Source organism: Podarcis tiliguerta (assembly GCF_965153285.1).
Source record: "Podarcis tiliguerta genome assembly, chromosome: 9".
NCBI lineage: Eukaryota > Metazoa > Chordata > Lepidosauria > Squamata > Lacertidae > Podarcis > Podarcis tiliguerta.
In genome coordinates, this window is record NC_139542.1 from 31,924,659 (window position 1) to 31,943,386 (window position 18,728).

General features: G+C 40.4%; 1 long non-coding RNA gene across 2 annotated transcripts in view; it reads left to right on the plus strand.

Annotated features, from left to right (window-relative positions):
• Positions 1-18,728, plus strand: part of LOC310685454 — a 130,902-nt gene that overhangs the window by 87,653 nt on the left and 24,521 nt on the right. The window contains exon 3 of one of the 2 annotated variants that reach the window (XR_014515282.1): positions 8,617-8,755. The exons of the other annotated variant lie outside the window; for it this stretch is intronic. This is a non-coding gene — a long non-coding RNA (uncharacterized lncRNA). Of the gene's footprint in view, positions 1-8,616; positions 8,756-18,728 lie in introns of those variants that run through there. 2 annotated transcript variants of the gene reach the window in all.

The following is an 18,728-nucleotide window of genomic DNA, read 5'->3' on the forward strand; positions in this document are numbered from 1 at the left end:
AATTCCATGGTCACTGAGCATGCTTAGTCCTCATTGAGCTGCTCTCTGTTCATACTGTTATTCCTCCTGTCAAAGATTTTGTTGTACTTCTGCAAGCCTTCAGGTTACCCCAGGTCTGCCAGTACCTACCTTCAAGTGTATGGATGGTGCACATAAAATGAGCTTGCTAGTTATGTGTAGAATGCCAAAGGAAGCTAAACAGATCAGACTCTGATTAGTGCCATTATGGGAGATTGCCCTAGAATCCTCTGTGCTCTACACAGCCATTATGACATTATGAGAACGACTTGTTACAACTAATTCAACCAATTACCTAATTTCTATGTAAAGGAATAGTTGGAGGAGTATGTACTAGGGATATGTACTTTTTAATTAATGTGATAGTTGTAAGTAAAGTAAAGTTGTAATGTGGTCTGAAGAAAAACTAGTTTGTGAGCTGAAGGACAAGGTGTGGCAAGAAATATGTTCTTTAAGTTGTGACATGTTTAGATAATAGGAAATGCAAGAACATCAAGGGTGCGTCACCAGTGGGAAAAGACTCACTGATAGATGCATTGTGCACTACACAATAAAGTTGTTAGCAGCACGAACATGATTGCATATTTGAAAGACATTTAATTAATCAATATTTATTACTTTTATGCCACTATGTGCTGTGTAACGAGGGACAACAATGATGTCTACCCATTTTGGCATGGTTGAATTATGGTGCTGGAGGAGACTCTTGAGAGTCCCATGGATTGCAAGAAGATCAGACCTATCCATTCTTAAAGAAATCAGCCCTGAATGCTCACTGGAAGGACAGATCGTGAAGCTGAGACTCCAATACTTTGGCCACCTCATGAGAAGAGAAGACTCCCTGGAAAAGACCCTGATGTTGGGAAAGATGGAGGGCACAAGGAGAAGGGGATGACAGAGGATGAGATGTTTGGACAGGGTTCTCGAAGCTACAAACATGAGTTTGACCAAACTGCAGGAGGCAGTGGAAGACAGGAGTACCTGGCGTGCTCTGGTCCATGGGGTCACGAAGAGTCCGACCACGACTAAACAACTAAACAACAACAACAACAATTGTGGCATGGAAGTCTGCTTCTGCAATAGGACTCCCCATTTTATTTTATTTTATTGTCTCTCCCTCTCTCCAGCCCCCCTGTGTGCCCCCAAAGTCTGATAGGCCCCCAACCCTCTACAACAGAATTTTAAGTTGCACAAGGGCTGTAGGGGCAAAAAAAGGAAGAAGCAGTCCCATTGCATGCATGAACATCCAACCTTGCTACAATGGATCTCAGCCAATGGACCCAATCCATTTTAGCTTGTGCACAGTGGACATGTATAGGAGGGTAAACACAGGACTCAATAGTTCTAGCTCCAAACTCCACACTTTGGTGCTGGAACACAGCACATATAGAGCCATTAAGGGGGTTGTGAGGTCTGTATACCTTCTGTTTTATTTGTTTCTCTTTAGTAACATGCTCAGAGGTTGAATAACTTGCACCAAGCTGAAGAAAGTCAGTCCCCAGTCAAGTGTTTCTCAGGAATGGTGCATACTCAAGATCACTTTCACTGTTAAGTGATACCGTGATGTTAAGTGATGCCAAGGTTGCCCTCCTGTTTTTTAAATTTGAAACTCATTGGTGTACCTCAAGGCTCCTTGTAGGCTAAAAGAAAACACAGCAGATCATGCGAGAATTAGCACATTTATGGCCTATGAAGCAGGACTGTGTCCACTATAGAACTGGATTCTGTCCTCTTGGGTCTGTAAGTTATTCTTCCATTCCTTGAATGGACTAGAAGGGGAAGACTGTAGCTGTGGGGTAGAAGCTTTGCATGCAGAAGGTCCCAAGTTTAATCCCTGGCATGCCCAGATAGGTCTGGGAGAAATACCTGTATGAAAACCTTAAGAATTGTTACCAGCCAGAATTGACAATGCTGAGCTAGATGGACCAATGGTCTGGCTCAGTAGAAGGCAGCTTCTTATATTCCCATGTTGTAGTTCACATTGCAATGTGTCTTGCCTCTTCAGCATGCATTAGAAATTCCCATAGCACTATGACAGTTCACCATTTCCTTCTATCATTTTAATCATGGAAGCAGCAGAAGTCACCAAAGGTCCCATAACTACCATCTGCCTTAGGGATGCTTGTCAAGCATTGGAGTCATGTCAATGACTCAAAAGGTAACTTCCCATTGGGATGCCAGAATTCTGTAATAAGCAGTTTGAAAATAGGCCCCAGAAGACTTCAGACATCTGTGTGTGTCCTTTCTCACCGCCACCAGGAAAGTGTTAAGTACTTTATTATAATAGAGCCTCTCTGCAACAGCAAATAAAGAGAAAATAATAGGGGCGTAGCCAGTCTGACATGAAAATGATCATCTGAGAAGCATGTATTGCTTAAACTCATCTTTTGATGTCTTCCTTTTCTCCTGGATTTGTGAGATAAGCTGACAGCCTCAATTACCTTCCTCACAGATCATTGGCAAAGCTTTTGTGAGATAAACACAGAAAAACATGGAACTCAAGAGAAACTTCAGTATTATGAGATAATTTTAGTAGTAGGGATGGTAAATTGGCAGAGCAAAAGGTGGACTAAGTCTTTCAACACAGGGAATCTTTGTAAAGAGAATTCCTTTGTAAGGCTGGGTTCCACCCCACCCCTTGTCATGCACACACACACTCACTTTCTTTTCTCTGTGTTACCATTTTGGGATTTTGTTTCTGAATAAGAAGAAATGTTAGTTTACCACCAGTAACATAAAATAAAAAATGTTGCAGCTACAAGGAAACATCTTAACATCTTATTTCACTAGATTTCAATTACATTAGTTAAAAAAATTACAGAGCAAGTTTTTTAATAACTTCATAGAGCAGCTATATTCTAGTGCTGAAGGTTTGAGCTTCAAGTCAACCATGCTGTTGTGATATTTCAGCAGAGGTGAAAAATGACTTCCTATTATAGCCTGTTTTATTTTCCTCCCTCTGTGCATTTATTTAGATGCCAATTAGGACCACATGCTATTGCTTCTCAAATATTCATTCCTGTTTACAGAATTCTGTTGGGTCACTATTAATCTCTACAATTTCCCATGACAAGAGGTACAAGCCAAGATTTCAGTAAGAATTGGCCCTTCCTAAGAGCAAGATGTAATCTGCTGTTACAGTTCTACCCATGGTGAATTAAAATGCATTCTCAGATAGACAGCCATGATGTTCCCCAAATAACTCTGAGAGCTGTAGTATGTTAAGGATGCCGAGAGGTGTTAGTAGGCCTTATTTCTCTCACAGAACTACCATTCCCTAGTTCCTTGGAAATAGGTCTTGCCTGTAAACCACTGAGAAAATGTGGGCTGCATCACAGTCTTTCCTGTTATAGTAGGGTTGCCGTATTTCCAGAGGTAAAAATCTGGACAAAATAAGTTGTTGAGGCCCCTCCGGCTGGCCATTACCACTGAGACCAAACCCGTGTCTGAACCACCCACACGTGACAAAGCCCCAAACAGAGCCAGAGCTGCCCGAAACAGAACCCGAAACAGAACCAGAGCTGCCTGTGCCAGAGTCAGAGCCTGAACCCGAACTGCCTGCATGCACACACAAACATTTTAAACTCCCCCCCCCCCAATCCAGACATTTGCTTACAATTGCAAACCCTCCTCCCCATGGGCATGTAGGCCCCCCTAAAGAAGACATGTCTGGGATTTCCTGGGTGTATGGTAACCCTATGTTATAGTGACTTGTATTGTACTTCAATTTAAATTGTAGGATATGCCTCTGTACCTATAAATTAGCATATGCAGATTTTATGCAGATCTTTATCCTCTTTTGATCCAATTTTTTATGATGCATTTCCTCTCTTTGGACAGCCCAGTTCAAAATTACCAAAGAAGTACCCCAGAAATAAGAATAATAAAAAAGCTCAAGGAAATACTAAGAAAGCTTCAGGAAAGTGGTAAAATTAACATCTGTACAGGGTATAGAAATTAGCATGCTAGCCCTGGTCTGTAGAACAACGATCTTTCGCCAATGGGAAATTGCACTGGGAGTTTTTTTATAGCATTTTTATAGCTTTTTCCAGATCAATGTAGATCCAGCCCTGATCACACATCCCTGTCATCCTCAATGAGTTGGTGGGTAACTGTGTGAAACAGGGAGCCCGATTCTCCTTGTGCAGGCTTGCCATATGATGTAAAAGCCCAAATAAACATGCATCCAAGATCTGGCTTCTCAGGAAAGCCTATTTAGAGTAGGCTAAGGAACTTATTTTTGCTATTGCAGCTTTAGCTAAAATGATGTTAAAGTGGTTTTCTTTTAAAAGGGGAGGGGTTAAACTCTTTTCTTTTAAGCCACCCTGAACATTGTACAAAAAGGTAAAAATATTTTTTAAAAAATCAAACAATTAAATAAACACATGTGTATGTGAGTTACTTCTGTTCAGAGCTTCAGCACCGTATAGCAAGTCTCTCACTGTGATGAGAATTCTTCCCTTTTGTGGCTTTAGCATAAGCAAATATAGAGCCTTGAGTTATGTCATTCAAGCTCATAGGAAACAAGCAAATATGATCCGGAACACAGCACATTCATCACACTGTTCATTACAAAACCTCTTTCTAGATAATTATATATTCACCAAAAGGGCAAGGTAATTTGAGCATAACTTTTTATTGGTTGTTCCTTTTAAACTTCTGCCATTCATATTCCAAGTAACAGTGTGTAGTAACATGAGGTGTCCTTGGAAATCTTTAAGGAGGTTTACAAATAATCATTAATTTTTTTGTGCCCATGTTCTGCCTCCTGTTTCAGTGATAGATAGACATGTCATTACCTTTCTAAAATATATTCATGATTTTTAACTGCAAAGGTCATTGCTTTTCTCCTCTCCTGATTTGCAAAGTATTTGCAGTTTGTGCAGCAGCAGATTCACCTTCGCCAAACTTTCATATTTCAGGGATCTCAAACGAAGTGTACTAATGAATGGACTTTTAAATCCAGATAAATTTGCTTCCCTTGAATGGTTCTTTTTTCCCTCATAATACTCTAGCTGAGGGCACACAAGTATTTACAGAGGCATTCCATGGCACCATCAAGGCACGCTCTGCTGCCCCCTTCTGCCACTGAACCAAGGCTTGAAAGAAGCATTCTGTTGTAGTTACCCAAATATTCTGCAGTGAGTGCTTTGTTGTGGTTTGCGTAAGGTGTCTACAACTTCAGTTTGCAAATGGACTCAAAAGGTTTGGCCATTTCTGCTCTAGGTGTTCAAAGAAGGTGCCTAGGAACAAAATGTGGAGAAAGCAGGAAGGTGCCCATACATTATCCCCATTCCCAACATCTCATGTTGACCTCTGTAGACTGAGACCAAAGGCATGAAGTGGAATTATTTACTCATTTGGCTGAACATGCTTAGAATTGCCCCCATGATTGGGAACCTTGATTGTACAGGCTTCCCAGTTTTAGGGAGGATTCCTAATATATTTAGTCAAATGTGTGGCAAATCCCATTTTGACCTCAATGTGGTGAGATCTGGAATGGAGCGTGGCTATTTAGGATAGTGTGCTGGTGCCATGGTCTCTCCACACTTTGTTCCAACATTTTTTAAATATTCTTTTTCAGCGCCTGTGGAAGGCTTCTCTCCATCTCTCTTTCAGCTAACAGTTTTTCACCTCTGTCCTCCTGGCTGGCTGCCATATAGCTTCTATTACTGGCCTTGCAAGTAGCATGGGATGAGCTAACCTGTCTGGGAGATCAGAAAGGGGGATTGTGCTGAAGCAAGAGAAGTACTTGCTATACCTATGTGGCTTCACTACCCTTCTGTCATTCTGCATATCAAAAGCTCTAAGCCATGAAGCCACTTTATGTTGACAGATTACTGCCATGTAATGATGTTTCACCCCTTCTCCTCTTCCCTTCACCTTCCATCCCAAATAAGTATTGTTCTGCCCTTTGCGGTAAGTGCAAATAGCATTCAAGATTTTGTCCATTACATGTCGTTCAACCTGATCTATCCTTCATCTAGGTAGGTCATTGACATGCTCTTGTTCTGTGGTGAAACTGAAGTGCTTTATGAGAGAAATGACCCTCACAGTCTGCAGTTGCTTGTTGCTTTAAGCTTCCATGAACCTTAAAGGTTCATCTTTCAAAATGTGAAATGAGAGCAATGTGGTACCTACTCTCTATCGCTGGAAACTTATTGAGGAAACCCTTATTCTTCTATTGCACTAGCGGTCACAGACCCTATTATTCTCATATAGTGGCAGAAAATCATTGAAACAAAACTCTTCATTGCCCTGCAATGATAAAGAAAAGTGCAATTCATCCCTGAGCCAGTGTATCAATTGTCACAGAGCACTGGCGGTATATGAAATGCTCGCCTGCTGAGCCCTGAGTCATCAGTCTGAACTTTTGCCATCCTCTTACTACAGGCACTTTCCTGGTATTCAGTCATTTGCCATCTTAGTGAGAAATGAGAATCTCAGTCAGTTTCCATTGGGGGGGGGGGTCATCAAAACATACAAAAGACACACAAAACAAAGGTGGATAGAAGGCAACAGATATGCACAAAGAATAAAAATATCACAGGAAATAAAATTGCATGTACATTTCTGCATTGTATATTTTCAGGGAGTTATTTGAAGGAATTCCTTGCCCAGTTTTATTCATTGATAAAAGGGAAATAGGCATAAATCCAAAGAGATTCAGATCACTGGCAGTATAAACATTGACGTTTCCCTACCATAAAAACTGGTAGTGAATAAAATGAGGCTGAAAGCATGGAATTACTGCCTTATGTGGAATCATACCAATGGTCTCTCTAGCAGAGGCATGTACAAAATTTGGATAGATATCAAATCCTGAACCAAATTGGGATGATTTGAAAATATTTGGAGTTCGTGCCAATTTAAATGAGATACCTCTGAATTTCTCTAAACTCAATTGGAAGCCTCCAAAGCATACTGGAGTGCTGTAGGAGGCATATCTGGGCCAAATAGAAATATTTCTCTCAAACCTTGACTTATAAGTAAAATGCCAGAAAGGAAAGATGGTGGAGCACTAATGTAATAATGCCATTTTCATATGAAAATCATAGCTCACAAATTCACAATGAGGGAAGTTATTTCTTTTTAGTTCTCCCCCTCCACTCCCCAGCTTTAAATGTGCCCAGCATGAAAACCCCTGAATTTCATATTTTTATGTAATACCAGAGATTTCGTACCTAGGGATAATATTTATGAAGTAAGCATTCCCATACAAATTGTGAACAGAATAATATTCTTTCATAATCAATCCTTTTATAAACAACCAAAAACCATAAAGATAACCCTTGCAAATAAAAAGAAGAAAAGAAATAAAACGAAAACTTTGCAGACATCCTTTTGAAATATGGCAGGATTCATCCCTGCAGAAGGAGCTACTATGCTGGCAAATTTCATTCAATTCTGCCAAAAGGTTGTTGATAGTTTCATTTAACACACACACACACATAACACACATAAAAAAAACTTCAATGAATTCTACCCCACCCCGCAATGCAATCTGCTCCGTATCCTTTGGGATAGACTTAGGGGGGCTGATTTATGGAGTCCTGTAACCTACAATAACCCTTTTGTAACTGCGTTTACAGTGCACAGCAACCAGTCTGAGCCAGAATGAATTAAAAGGAATAAATTTCATTCCTTATTAGCATGAAAATGAATGCCGCATTTTAATACTAAATAAGTACCATTTCTTTGAAATAAGGAATATGTGGCAAGCCTGGTCCACTAACACATCTATTCCAGCAGACAGGTTACCACTGGTCCACTAACACATCTATTCCAGCAGACTGATTACCGAGCTCTTGGATTCAAGTTTATAATTATTGTTTATTGTCCTTATTTATTTTTGCTCTTTTTTTCCTGCTAAAAAAAAAGCTTCAAAAATGTATTTTAAAAGAAAGAAACACAGGATTATAGTCAGCTCAGTTCTGCTGAGAGTAGACCCATGGAAACGAATATGCATAAGTAAATTATATGTATCTATTTCAATTGGCCTGCTCTAAGTAGGACTACTATTGGATACATTGGAGACAAAAAATGACAGAAGTCCATTTGGCTTCCGAAATGTTAAAAAACCAAGGCGCAGCTTCTGATTCGTGCAAGCGCCCCAGAAACAATAGCCGACAGCCACACTGGATGTTCAGCTTCCAAAAATCTTTCAAAAACCAGACACTTATTTCCAGGTTTTCAGCATTTGAGAACCAAGGCGTTTGAGAACCAAGGCACCACTGTATTAAACAATCCAAGGTCTTCAGTAGCAGCACACAAACAGTTCCAAGCCAGGACACCAAACTTTTAAATCTGATGAAATGATGAGATGCCTTCTCATTCACCACCTTCTGGTTCTTTTCAGATGCACCAAAACTGTAGAATCAATGCACAATGAAGAACCTGGATGATGTTTGCTCACCCTGTTCCAGCCTATGCAGATTGATTTTTTTTTTTTTTGAGTCTATGTGTACCCATGTTTTATGCACAGAGGCTTCTATGTGTGTGCAAATGGGGTTTTGTATGTGTGCAAACGTCTTGCATTTCAGCAAGATACCAGAATATGATCTGCTGCCATGTTCTTAATTTCCCTTTCTGTTACAGCTTTAGAACAGCTGAACTTATTGTTGAAGGATGGTTTGGCTATGAACCTTTGAACCTCTACTACAAGAATTTCTACAGAGTCCATAATAAGCAGTCCTATCCTGATGGACTATATATCTCACATTTCGAAATGTTTTCCCCTCCCCATTCTGATTAATTCTGTTTTCTTAGAGTTTTTGAAGGACTAATAAAAGAAAATGGAAAATATATGGGAACTGTTTCTAAGAGACTGCCAACTGGTTGTTTGTATGTCACTGAAAAATATGCTGTATTAACGATGTGCTCAGTATCGACACCAAAGTATCCATGAATCATTCAGCCACAAAAGCAGAACTTTTAAAAATTAGATGTTGTAACATTATTCCAGTATGAAAGGCAACAAAGATTTAGGAAGACACTAAAGAGTCGATTGCATAAAAGTGAGACATTACTGAAAGCCATTCTGCTTTTTTAAAAGCTTTGTGTATAAAAGTGCAGATGTCTTCCAATAACTCAGAGGAAGGGAGAAAATGGTTCTTGTATAATAGGAACGAGCAAAAGGCTGGCATTTAAGATGTTGCTTGATGTGCTGGAAATCAAGCTGAGACACAGTTCAGTTCTCAGCTTGAAAGAATGAGGATACCAAAGTCCCTCACATGCAGATCCTGTGATCTAGCATAGATTCTGACAAAGGAGAAAGGTGTTCATTTGTTAACCCTAAACTTCAAATAAAGTTTTTTGACAATGAAGTTCTTCTGTGCACTAAACTAAACATGAGAATATACATCTAGCCTTCCTTCTGACATCAATGTATGAACCCCATGTTCCCCCTTTGGGCTCATTGGACCGTTGCCTCCACTGACTGGCAGCAGCTCTCCAGGTTTTCAGGTGGGGTCTCTCCAAGCCCCACCTGGAGATGCCAGGAGTTAAGCCTGGGACCTTCATGCTCTAATATGTTAAGTTATGCTGCTCCTTCATACAATTGGCTGCTTCTGGTAGCAGGAGTTGCAGAATGTGTTGACATCCAGACACATATTAAGACAGCTCCATGTCTGAGTGCACTTTTTTTTTTTTGCTCCAGAGCTTTCCCCCCAAGCCCCCCCCCCCCAACTCTTTAAAGCTGAATTAGAGGAAATGGCTATTTGGGTTTTATGTCGATTGCTGTTTGCTCTGATTCAGCTTTAAAGAGTGGGTTTTCATGGGGAAAGCTCTGAAGGAAAACAAACAAACAGGCACTCTGAACTGGAGGTTTAAAGTGTGGACAGTACCAGGAAAGCACATAGGACAGGTAAGTGTGGCTAAGTTTTAAGTTCTACCAAACATTGCAGAAGTAATCTAGATAGGTGGCTGCTGTTTCTGGAAGTGACCACGCATTTACATCCCGATATTAGCATCTGCCAAGAATATATGAAGGCAAGACATGGCCAAACATCTATTAACATTGTTTTAACAGTTGGATATGAACACACAAGGATTTCTTTAGGGATATCATTTATCAAAATTCCAGGAGGTTCTCTGCCTACACACAGAGCCAAAAGGCTATGGGCAGCCTGATCAACACCCCCAGCTAAGTGGTGTACTTCTATTTCTTAATGTGAATAAGATTAAAAACTGGTTCAAAAAGTACAAATTGCTGGCTCACAGAAGTCCCAACTGCAGCTACTTGTAGAGGGACACTTTGTCTGACATTACACATGTTGGTAGACATGTAACTGACCTGATGGTTAAGTTATCTTAACAAACACTAACTTACCTCACTGTAACAAGACTGTAGACTGGAGATGTACTTTATTCCAGCTTCCCTCATTTAATCAAACCATCTAATATCTGTATCTGTAGGGAGAAGTTCCCAACAGAGTCCAGTTGTTGTTTGTTTCTGATGCTGCCTGGTCTTAAAACAAAATAATCTCTCCCCAGTCTTCAACAATATTACTAAATAATTGCAAATGAACAATAACGCTGTCAGTATTCAGGGAGATAAGACAAATGTTAAGTAAATTACACAGAGTAAATGAAAAGCAAGAATAAATACAGTCTCCCTCAGTTGACAGTATCTTGACTTAGTCTACAGTTCGATTGCAATTTAGAGGGAAAGGGCAGGATACATTATTTGGGTATGAGAAATGCTATTTTAAAAAGAGGCAGATTATAGGACTGGTAAATCAAAGTAGCAGTGTTAGAATGAGAAATGGACACGTCCAGAGAGATAAATTAATCAAATTCTGGATAATGTTTATTCAATATTGAAACAACAAGACAACAGCAAGAACCCACTGATGGCATATGAATTGATCTGGCTTACTTGACCCAACAAGCTCCCCACCCTCTCACAGATGCGAACAAACCTCACTGCAGCCAACCACAGACAACCAACCACACCCTGCCCCCAATACCTCTCACTGCCAAGGAAATGTAATAAGTGAATAGAAAGAAAACTGACCCAGTTGACGCTGACATCAAACCCCACATGTACACTATATAAAAGAATGTAAGTTTCACTACCCCATCCCCCCTCTTCCCCCACCTTATACTGTACTCAAAACTAATGTCTCATAACAAATGTAACTGATCTGTAGAAAAGATTTTACAACCTGAAAAAGAGACAATGCACATAATTTTGTAAACCAAGAAATTTTTTAATAAAAAATATTTTTTAAAAAATATTAGAACAACAAGCATAACATCTTTTGATTGTAAAGGATGGTGAACGATGCAAATGGTAAGAAATGCTTGAAATGCATGTGTGGTTAATATGCACACAAGAGGGCAAAGCAAACTGTATTTGGGACATAAAGCACTGCAGCGTCCATCCACTTTGATCCTACAATTCTTTTTATTTTCTTATCATGAGGAGCACATCCATTTTAAATTGGATCTTAGCATGAGAATAGAATTTAGGGAAGAGTTTGCCTAGCTGCACTTTCCTGTAAGTCTCTACTGTGTTGAATGAAACACCAGAAGATCGGGAGAGCCTGGGCAATTGGGTGGCTCCCTCCAGCACAATGAGAAAATTCAGAATGGATATGATTGCTGTGACTGTGAACGTCCACTGAAGGAATGAAAATTAAGGTAAATGGGTGGGGGATTTTTTGCCCCATAACCATCCAATTTCCCTTCTGAATTTCCTGCTCTACTTAGGTTCAAACCCAAACAGGGCAGCTTGTCAGATGCCCAGTGTCCAGCTCAGGGTGGTCCAACAAGGTCCTCAAGGCCCTTTTGGGTGGTCCTCAGCTACTGTACATTTGACCACCACCACCCAGCCCTTGCACTGCCTCCCCAAGCCAGCTAATCGAGGCTCCCTGGTCTAGCTCCTACTTTGTTGGAGTAAGTAGGAGCTAGACCAGGTGCCTTCTTCCTTGACCTACCACTACAGGACTGTCTAGAAACCATCTTGCCCTGAGGCAATGAGGTACCCCACCTGTCATATAACTGACAGGTGTAGTAAGCAGCTTGGAAAGTGAAGACAAGAGTATCAGTTTAGGCTATTGATTTGGCTGTGGCAATCATAAAAGGCAGCTACATCAAACATAAATATTTTTTGGACCCTAGTGATATATGTATTCTCGCCGCTTCTACTATACCTCAACTCAGAGACTTTGCTTGGTGGAGAGTGAAGTGAAATTAACAAATGCTAGACACTTTTGCACAAGGCCCAGTGAAATGAATTGGAACCAGGCCTTAAACTGGTGCTTAATTCCCACAGATTTTTATAATTTTAACTCTGCCCTGGATTATGAACTGAATTTTATTTTGTGCTGTGATTTCAACATTTGGTATGTACATATTTATAAATGACTATACACCACTGTGAAACAATGTAAAATGTGGACTAGAAATGCTCTAATTTCCCCACTAAGAAATGCTCAAGGTTTGCGGCAAGTAGCTTTCAGCAGGACTGGTCAACTGATGGGCTGAAGTCAATTTTCACATTTCTGCCACCATGGTCATTACCTGTCAGATTAGTGGTGGCCTCTTCCATACTGCTGCTAACAAGGGCAGTGTCAGCTGAATCCGGACCCCATTCCCAGTACCCAAAAGTTGGCTATCCCTACTTTAAGCATGCATAAACCATGCCACGCAATCATGTTGTCTTAAAGTGCTCCTACCTCACACAAAGACACCTCAAAATTCAGTATTTCTGCAGGAGTCTTTGCTTTGGTTTCTGCTTCGGATATATTTATGTTTGATGCATTCCATTCATTTCCTGGCATGCATTAGTCATTTAAAAACCTGTTCAGAAAGGATACATAAAGTCTCACATTTGTATGTGGGTTGGTTTTTTTTTATAATTACAAACCTCTGAGTTCAATTATTTTCCCCTGATCCAATTTCTGTATGACAGCAACCCATACAATAAAAGCAAATTGCCACCATTCCTTTGTGCATTTAATTTTCTATTTCCTTTATTATGCTGTTCATAATTTCATATACATATATATGGGAAATAATACCTGTTTACCAAAATGCAGTGATGTAATATTGTGTGGCTGTTATAAGCACAGCAGCTTTCCATTTTGCTTACTATTTTCAGGATTTCTGTCTAATTGCATAACAATCATTACACTAATTTCCTTTGATATCTTAAAAAAAAAACTTGAGGAAGGAAGGAAAAATGCTGAAACAAACAGGTGATATAAATGGACTTTTGCAGCATTAGAAACCAGCTATCTAGCAATTTCCTATCTGTAATTTCCTTACATGCAGAGTATTAAATAGGGACCTCATCTTGGTTCTACCCTTTGAAGAGCTAACAAGGAATCATAGAGTGCAATAAATTCCCCTTATGGAGAATATAAATACATTGGGATGTATTATGCTATGCATTGATTTTTTCGAGACTTTGCTTTAGTGTGCTTATGGTAATTATGTCTGGCTCCAGATCACAAATCAATGGGAACAAAAGTAATTTGATTTCTCTCCCCCCCCCCTTTGTATAAAATTAAAGGGTTTCCCACCCCCAAACAAAATCTTCAGGAAATATAATTTTGTTTCCTTGGCAGCAAATACATGAAACTGTGAACCAATTTGTACTATCCATCCAGGGACAACCTAAGTCATTTTGCTGCCTGAGACTAAACAGCAAGTAGATTCACACACACACAAGTAAATGCCTATGCTAGTCCAACTCACTCTTTGGGTAATGTTGTTGTTTAGTCGTTTAGTCGTGTCCGACTCTTCGTGACCCCATGGACCAGAGCACGCCAAGCACTTCTGTCCTCCACTGCCTCCGCAGTTTGGTCAAACTCATGCTGGTAGCTTCGAGAACACTGTCCGACCATCTCGTCCTCTGATGTCCCCTTCTCCTTGTGCCCTCCATCTTTCCCAACATCAGGGTCTTTTCCAGGGAGTCTTCTCTTCTCATGAGGTGGCCAAAGTATTGGAGCCTCAGCTTCATTATCTGTCCTTCCAGTGAGCACTCAGGGCTGATTTCCTTAAGAATGGATAGGTTTGATCTTCTTGCAGTCCACGGGACATAATTCAAAAGCATCAATTCTTCAGCGATCAGCCTTCTTTATGGTCCAGCACTCACCTCCATACATCACTACTGGGAAAACCATAGCTTTTACTATACGGACCTTTGTTGCCAAGGTGATATCTCTACTTTTTAAGATGCTGTCTAGGTTTGTCATTGCTTTTCTCCCAAGAAGCAGGCATCTTTTAATTTCGTGGCTGCTGTCACCATCTGCAGTGATCATGGAGCCCAAGAAAGTAAAATCTCTCACTACCTCCACTTCTTCCCCTTCTATTTGCCAGGAGGTGATGGGACCAGGGGGTAATAGACATGACTAAATTTGGTTCACTGAGCAGTATTCATCTAAATAGTCTCACAAATGAGAGCCAAAACAAGTCCTGCTACTGCAACAGAGTTTTCCCCCCTCTGCTCCCCCCCCCCCGTGCATGCCCAATGTGCACCAAATCAGCTCTCGGGGTCAGGATAATCCCCCCAATAACAGCATGTTGTGGGAGAAGAGGACCATCCATCCATCCAGCTCAGATTTGCCTACACTGACTGACAGTAGCTCTGCAGGATTTCAGTCAGCCATTTCTCCCAGCCTTACCTCGAAATGGCAGGGACTGAGCCTGGGACCTTGTCCATGCAAAGCAGAGGCTCTACCACTGAGCTACGCCTTTTTCAAGTACTTTCTAAGGGTGTATCCAGATTTGTCACTATTTTGTGGGAGGGATTCAAGCAAGCTGGAAAGCTGGGTTTCTGCAGCTAACCTGGATTAAAGGGTTCTGTATCCCTAGTGCAACAAATCTGCTGTGAAAGAATTGGGCATTTTGCAGCTTGGAAAGTGACGAGAAAATGCATTGAAAAGTGTTGGTTGAATAAGGAACAGGAAGATGTCTAAACGCCCTTTGAAGCAAATTAGGAGGGATGCAGGGCAAATGCTCATTGTCCTATAATTGCCCTGCAAACAAATAGGAATGTATGCTTGATAAAGACCAGATAGAATCTTACCTACATGAAAGCTTTGTGCAAGCAAATCAGGACAATTCCTTAATAAACCAGTCTGGGGCTATGGGCTTATCTCCAAACTCCAGCTTTGGGGTTGTTCTCTGCTTTCCACTGTAGTTTACCAATTTGGTCAAAGGTCCATGTTTTATTTCCTACTTAAAGAAAAGTAACCTGCCATATATAAGTAGTTTAGCATAACCCTTTGATAGTCTTATATGTGCAGGAATTTTGTCTTATCTGACGATGGAGAACATGAAAGATTAATACTTTTCTGATCACATAGAAAATGTTTGGGCATTCAGTAATAAATAGCCTGTTTGGACATAATTTATGGCTGTTGGGTCAAAATGTAGCATATGGTTTCAATGTAGTACAGAAATTGCACTCAAGTGACCTTTGATGTCTACCGTGCTCAGCTAAAGCCAGCTTGAAAGAAGTTTTTGTAATCTTATTAGAGAGGAACTGGTTTATAAATCTAGCAGCTGCTCTAAATCAAGAAACATAATTGATTTCTAAAGAGTTGGAGGAACACCACAATTAGTAGACAAAATAAAAGGAAAAGATCAGGTACTATGAAAGGAGTGGGCCATTATGTTCAGTGCAATAATGTTATAGTTATGCATTTGAAAAGTTAGCTGATTATAATCTTGAGAGCATGTATAATTTCCAAGTAAAGCAGATACTCACTACTGATGGGGATGTACAATGATAAATACAGCTGATGGTTCATGCACAGAATTTGAGTTGCATATTGCAAAACAAAGGACAAAATCCATTATCACACTGGCACCAAATTTACCAACTGAAGGGGGAGGGCAAGCATCAGAAGCATTTTCCAGACCGGCGGTAGATGGGCGAGGCTTTGTGATCATTTGCTAGATAAGTAAGGGCAAGACTGTTTCTCCTCTAACAGCCATTTCTTAAAGGCTCTACACATCACATGACCATGTTAAAAATTGTTAAAAATTCCTAAGCTCAACCACCTGGAAATAATGCTGAGCCTGTTCTGCATTTCACCTCCTAATCAATACAGTGCAGCCCCTTTTCTATAGAGAATGATGAACGTGCATCCATCCAAATGTTATTGAATGCCAGTTTTCATCAACAGTATGTTCAATGACCAAGCATGAAAGGAGTTGGATCCAACAACATCTGGTGGGCTACAGGTTCCCTATCATGCTATAGAACCACTCCACCATGCCCTGTTCAGGTATGCTTTTTTTAAGAAAAAAATATTTCAAGTGTTAGCAGCACCACCAGAAATTTAGTTTACAGCACATTCCCTTTCTCCATTGTTCTTGGCTAGGTTTGCACATACTGCAGTGTCATTACCTGCCACAGGTGCATGCTTCCCATGTGCAGATCCAACAAGTGTGGTACTCCTGATTTATCACTTGCATGTAAAAATAGGCTTCATCCTAGGACAACTGATTTGGTGCTCTGAACTGCAAACATGGTCTGTACACTCTGAGGTTATACAGTGAATCAGAATATCAAGGAAGAGGAATATCAAGAAAGAGTTGTTCACCCATGTTGGAATTCTGTATTTGCCTAGCTAGCTGACTCTTGCCCTGTGATAACAGCACTGCTAAGTCTTGCTTGTTCAAAGTACAGTGGTACCTTGGGTTAAGTACTTAATTCGTTCCAGAGGTCCGTTCTTAACCTGAAACTGTTCTTACCCTGAAGCACCACTTTAGCTAATGGGGCCTCCTGCTGCCGCCGCGCTGCCGGAGCACGATTTCTGTTCTCATCCTGAAGCAAAGTTCTTAAACTGAGGTACTATTTCTGAGTTAGCGGAGTCTGTAACCTGAAGCGTATGTAACCTGAAGCGTATGTAACCCGAGGTACCACTGTATTCCTAAATCCCTGACCCTGCCAAAGATCATGTAGGGCAATGAGAGAGCTCCACAGAGCAAACTCTGTTGTGGACTTTTTGCAAAATAACTAAATAACTAAGCTGAACATCACTATTCACTCTGGGTAGTGTTGGTTTTTCTCCTCCATTCCCAAAATTAGCACTTTCTTAGGGTTAGTGACAATGTGTTGATCAAAGTCAGTCTAAAACATCTCCAGTAGCTTTTGCATTAGCAAATATTTTCAGTGCTTCCTCATGCTGAATTGCTGGTGCATTTTTTAAAAAATATATTCTCTGCAGTCTCTTCAAACCTAATGGGCTTATTCAGGCATGCAATGAAGAGTGACCCTATCAGGCAATTGGCTACAAGGTTACATGAGCAAGCACATGACTCTCCAAAACTTGTTTTCCTGGATTGCCTGAAATGGCTTACTGTAACAGGAACTCCAAACATTTTCTTTCCAAAAAAAAAAAAGACAAAAAGACAGTGTTTTCCTTGACAGCACATTATTATTGGCTCTAATGGATTTTCTTTATTTTTTTGCTAGAAAAAGAACAGCATATTATATTTTCATCAATTGCATGGAACACATGAACACAAATGTATTCCATTTCAATGATACTCCACATTTAAGCAGCAGTGGTGATTAAGCAGATCTTCTTAAATTCAAATATTAAATTGAAATGAAGTAATTGCATTTTCACACCAAAAGCTATTTCCTCCCAGTTTTCCATTTTGCAGGCATGTTGCTTTCTAATGCACATTAATCCATATAGCAATTTGCTTCTCAACATGTTGACACTAGAGTATACTATGCACAGACTTCAATACATGACACCATTTTCATAGATTCAGGTGAGGCAGTGGGGATGCTAGATTGATGTATTAGAACACCAGTGGACTAGATAATTCAAACTCAACCCAAAGAAGATGGGGGTTCTGTTGTGGGTAGTTCATCTGACCATTGAGCTAGTGTCCAACTTGTTCAGAAATGAAGTTGGACTATCCCGTGAATATAATAAGTAAATGTCAGATTCACAGATTATGGGGTGCTTTTAATTCCAGTCCTACCACTGGAGGCCCAAAATGAATCTCTGGTACTCAGCATCTTCTACTAGCCAATACTGGTGCACCAGTAGTGACCGCTTCTGCTCAGAGATAGCCAGCCCACAATTTACCTATGTCTTGGCACCCTCCAGATTAGACTACTGCAACATATGCAAGGTTGTCTTCGAAGACTTCTCATCAACTTCAGGTAGCTGCAGACTGCTAACTGGGACCTTTCACAGAATATATATTTCACCAGTTTTTAAACATTTGTACTGGCTGGTGATTCATTTCTCTGTTATTCAAAGTGCTGGCAATTACCTTTAATTCCTTAAATGGCTTAGGGCTTTTAGCAACCTAAAGGTCTATCTTCTTCAGAATCATGCTTGAACTTTATGATTATCATTGGAGACTCTCCTTCAAGCCCTTTGAAGTTTGCCAGGCAGTGACTTGCAAGAGTACTTCCTCAGTTCTGATGCTTCATATGTGGTGCTTCATCCTCAGGGAGGTTTGCCTGGTTTCAAATCTGATATATTTCCACTGCCAGGCAATGACTTTTTTATTATTTGTGTAGGTTATTCAGCATATCACTGTAGTTAAACTGAATGTGTATGCACTCAAGACTACAACTCTGGTTATCCCTGGTCATGGGCCACACTGACTGGGGCTAATAAGAGCTGGGGGACACAGTTCCTGCCATACTCCTGCCACAGTTGGTTAAAATTTATAGCTTTATTGGTTCTGTTCTGTTTTATGCCTCAGCTTTGCTT